Raw genomic sequence first — 4836 nt, 5'->3', positions numbered from 1 at the left:
CCGTGCAGAAGCTGTGGAGTTTCATTAGGTCCCATTTGTCTATTTTGGCTTTTGTTGCCAATGCTTTTGGTGTTTTGTTCATGAAGTCCTTGCCTACTCCTATGTCCTGGATAGTTTTGCCTAGATTTCCTTCTAGGGTTTTTATGGTGCCAGGTCTTATGTTTAAGTCTTTAATCCATCTGGAGTTAATTTTAGTGTAAGGTGTCAGGAAGGGGTCCAGTTTCTGCTTTCTGCACATGGCTAGCCAGTTTTCCCAACACCATTTGTTAAATAGGGAATCCTTTCCCCCTTGCTTGTTTTTGTCAGGTTTATCAAAGATTGTATAGTTGTAGTTATGTTGTGTTGCCTCCGGTGCCTCTGTTCTGTTCCATTGGTCTATATCTCTGTTTTGGTACCAGTACCATGCTGTTTTGATTACTGTAGCCTTGTAGTATAGTTTGAAATCCGGTAGTGTGATGCCCCCCGCTGTGTTCTTTTTGCTTAGAATTGACTTGGCTATGCGGGCTCTCTTTTGGTTCCATATGAAGTTCATGGTGGTTTTTTCCAGTTCTGTGAAGAAAGTCAATGGTAGCTTGATGGGGATAGCGTTGATTCTGTAAATTACTTTGAGCAGTATAGCCATTTTCACGATATTAATTCTTCCTAACCATGAACATGGAATGTTTCTCCATCTGTTTGTGTCCTCTGATTTTGTTGAGCAGTGGTTTGTAGTTCTCCTTGAAGAGGTCCCTTACGTTCCTTGTGAGTTGTATTCCAAGGTATTTTATTCTTTTTGTAGCAATTGTGAATGGCAGTTCGTTCTTGATTTGGCTTTCTTTAAGTCTGTTATTGGTGTAGACGAATGCTTGTGATTTTTGCACATTGATTTTATATCCTGAGACTTTGCTGAAGTTGCTTATCAGTTTCAGGAGTTTTTGGGCTGAGGTGATGGGGTCTTCTAGGTATACTATCATGTCGTCTGCAAATAGAGACAATTTGGCTTCCACCTTTCCTATTTGAATACCCTTTATTTCTTTTTCTTGCCTGATTGCTCTGGCTAGAACTTCCAGAACTATATTGAATAGGAGTGGTGAAAGAGGGTATCCTTGTCTAGTGCCAGATTTCAAAGGGAATGCTTCCAGTTTTTGCCCATTCAGTATGATATTGGCTGTTGGTTTGTCATAAATAGCTTTTATTACTTTGAGATACGTTCCATCGAGATCGAGTTTATTGAGGGTTTTTAGGATAAAGGGCTGTTGAATTATGTCAAATGCCTTCTCTGCGTCAATTGAGATAATCATGTGGTTTTTGTTTTTGGTTCTGTTTATGTGGTGAATTACGTTGATAGACTTGTATATGTTGAACCAGCCTTGCATCCCCAGGATGAATCCTACTTGATCATGGTGAATAAGTTTTTTGATTTGCTGTTGCATTCGGCTTGCCAATATTTTATTGAAGATTTTTGCATCTATGTTCATCATGGATACTGGCCTGAAGTTTTCTTTTCTTGTTGGGTCTCTGCTGGGTTTTGGTATCAGGATGATGTTGGTCTCATAAAATGATTTGGGAAGTATTCCCTCTTTTTGGATTGTTTGAAATAGTTTTAGAAGGAATGGTACCAGCTCCTCTTTGTGTGTCTGGTAGAATTCGGCTGTGAACCCGTCTGGACCTGGGCTTTTTTTGTGTGGTAGTGTCTTAATTGCTGCCTCCACTTCTGACCTTGTTATTGGTCTATTCATAGTTTCAGCTTTCTCCCGGTTTAGGCTTGGGAGGACACAGGAGTCCAGGAATTTATCCATTTCTTCCAGGTTTAATAGTTTATGTGCATAGAGTTGTTTGTAATATTCTCTGATGATGGTTTGAATTTCTGTGGAATCTGTGGTGATTTCCCCTTTATCATTTTTCATTGCATCTATTTGGTTGTTCTCTCTTTTCTTTTTAATCAATCTGGCTAGGGGTCTGTCTATTTTGTTGATCTTTTCAAAAAACCAGCTCTTGGATTTATTGATTTTTTGAAGGGGTTTTCGTATCTCAATCTCCTTCAGTTCCGCTCTGATCTTAGTTATTTCTTGTCTTCTGCTGGGTTTTGAGTTTTTTTGATCTTGCTCCTCTAGCTCTTTCAATTTTGACGATAGGGTGTCAATTTTGGATCTCTCTATTCTCCTCATATGGGCACTTATTGCTATATACTTTCCTCTAGAGACTGCTTTAAATGTGTCCCAGAGGTTCTGGCATGTTGTCTCTTCGTTCTCATTGGTTTCGAAGAACTTCTTTATTTCTGACTTCATTTCATTGTTTACCCAGTCAACATTCAAGAGCCAGTTGTTCAGTTTCCATGAAGCTGTGCGGTTCTGGGTCGGTTTCTGTATTCTGAGTTCTAACTTGATTGCACTATGGTCTGAGAGGCTGTTTGTTATGATTTCAGTTGTTTTGCATTTGTTGAGCAGTGCTTTACTTCCAATTATGTGGTCAATTTTTGAGTAGGTGTGATGTGGTGCTGAGAAGAATGTATATTCTGTGGATTTTGGGTGGAGAGTTCTGTAAATGTCTATCAGGTTTGCTTGCTCCATGTCTGAGTTCAATCCCTGGATATCCTTGTTGATTTTCTGTCTGGTTGATCTGTCTAATATTGACAGTGGAGTGTTAAAGTCTCCCACTATTATTGTGTGGGAGTCTAAGTCTCTTTGGAAGTCATTAAGAACTTGCCTTATGTATCTGGGTGCTCCTGCATTGGGTCCATATACGTTTAGGATCGTTAGCTCTTCTTGTTGTATCGATCCTTTTAGCATTATGTAATGGCCTTCTTTGTCTCTTTTGATCTTTGTTGCTTTAAAGTCTATTTTATCAGAGATGAGAATTGCAACTCCTGCTTATTTTTGCTCTCCATTTGCTTGGTAAATCTTCCTCCATCCCTTTATTTTGAGCCTTTGTGTATCCTTGCATGTGAGATGGGTTTCCTGTATACAGCACACTGATGGGATTTGGATTTTTATCCAATTTGCCAGTCTGTGTCTTTTGATTGGTGCATTTAGTTCATTTACATTTAGGGTTAATATTGTTATGTGTGAATTTGATACTGCCATTTTGATGCTAAGTGGGTGTATTGCCTGTTAGTTGTTGTAGAATCTTCATTATGTTGATGCTCTTTAACTTTTAGTGTGATTTTGGAATGGCTGGTACTGGTTGTTCCTTTCTATGTGTAGTGCCTCTTTTAGGACCTCTTGTAAAGCTGGCCTGGTGGTGACAAAATCTCTGAGTACTTGCTTGTTCGCAAAGGATTTTATTTTTCCTTCACTTCTGAAGCTCAGTTTGGCTGGATATGAAATTCTGGGTTGAAAGTTATTTTCTTTAAGAATGTTGAATATTGGCCCCCACTCTCTTCTGGCTTGTAGTGTTTATGCCGAGAGATCTGCTGTGAGTCTGATGGGCTTCCCTTTGTGGGTAACTCGACCTTTCTCTCTGGCTGCCCTTAGTATTTTCTCCTTTATTTCAACCTTGTTGAATCTGACGATTATGTGCCTTCGGGTTGCTCTTCTTGCAGAATATCTTTGTGGTGTTCTCTGTATTTCCTGCATTTGAGTGTTGGCCTGTCTTGCTTGGTGGGGGAGGTTTTCCTGGAAGATGTCCTGAAGAGTATTTTCCAGCTTGAATTCATTCTCTTCGTCCCCTTCTGGTACACCTATCAAACGTAGGTTAGGTCTTTTCACACAGTCCCACATTTCTTGGAGACTTTGTTCATTCCATTTTGCGCTTTTTTCTCTAATCTTGGTTTCTCGTTTTATTTCATTGAGTTGGTCTTCGACTTCAGATATTTTTTCTTCTGCCTTGTCAATTCGGCTATTGAAATTTGTGCATGCTTCGCGAAGTTCTTGTATTGTGTTTTTCAGCTCCTTTAATTCATTCATATTCCTCTCTAAGTTATCCGTTCTTGTTATCATTTTCTCATATCTTTTTTAAGTTCCTTAGTTTCTTTGCATTGATTTAATACATGTTCTTTTAGCTCACAAAAGTTTCTCATTATCCACCTTCTGAAGTCTAATTCCGTCATTTCGTCACAGTCATTCTCCGTCCAGCTTTGCTCCCTTGCTGGTGTGGAGTTTTGGTCCTTTCTAGGAGGCGAGGTGTTCTGGTTTCGGGTGTTTTCCTCCTTTTTATGCTGGTTTCTTCCCATCTTTGTGGGTTTATCTGCTTGTCGTCTGCGTAGTTGCTGACTTTTCGATTTGGTCTCTTAGTAGACACCCAGATTGTTGATGATGAAGTATTTCTGTTACTTGGTTTTCCTTCTACCAATCTAGCCTCTTCATTGTATGACTGCTGAGGTCCACTTCAGGCCCTGCTTGTCTGGGGTGCACCTCTAGCAGCTGTGGCACAATGGGGGATGCTACCCGTTTTTTTTCCTGCTATCTTTGTCCCAGGATGATGCCTGCCAAATGTCAGTCTTTTGGATATAGAGGGGTCAGGGAGCTGCTTGAGGAGACAGTCTGTACTTTTTTGGAGCTCAATTGCTGAGCTGTGAGCTCTGTTGTCCATTCAGGGCTGTTAGGCTGCTATGTTTGATTCTGCTGCAACAGAGCTCATTAAAAAAAACGTTTTTTTTCTCAAATGCTCTGTGTTGGGGGGTTCGGGCTTTATTTTTCGATGTCCCATGAGGTGTCCTGCCCAGCTAGAAGGCAGACTAGCCACTATTTGGCTGCCGAGGCTCCGCCCTGCTGTTGTGTGATTCACCCTGTTCCTGCAGGCTCTGCTGTGGTCTCCGCCATGCCCTGTGGCGGAGTCTCTTCATTGTAGCTTGTTGCCTCAGTAATGGCAGGCTGTGTCAGCAGTGGGCGTGTATCTCAGTTGGGGCGGGTTGCCTCG

At 40.9% G+C, this 4836-nt stretch overlaps 1 protein-coding gene across 5 annotated transcripts in view; it reads left to right on the top strand.

The window, feature by feature from the left end:
• PRKD1 (protein kinase D1) overlaps positions 1-4836 on the top strand; it is a 386482-nt gene that overhangs the window by 90332 nt on the left and 291314 nt on the right. The gene's annotated exons all lie outside the window — the stretch shown is intronic.

The sequence above is a fragment of the Callithrix jacchus genome, chromosome 8, assembly GCF_049354715.1.
Source record: "Callithrix jacchus isolate 240 chromosome 8, calJac240_pri, whole genome shotgun sequence".
NCBI classification, from domain to species: domain Eukaryota; kingdom Metazoa; phylum Chordata; class Mammalia; order Primates; family Cebidae; genus Callithrix; species Callithrix jacchus.
The sequence above is the reverse complement of the archived record's forward strand: the minus strand, read 5'-3'. Positions and strand labels throughout refer to the sequence as shown.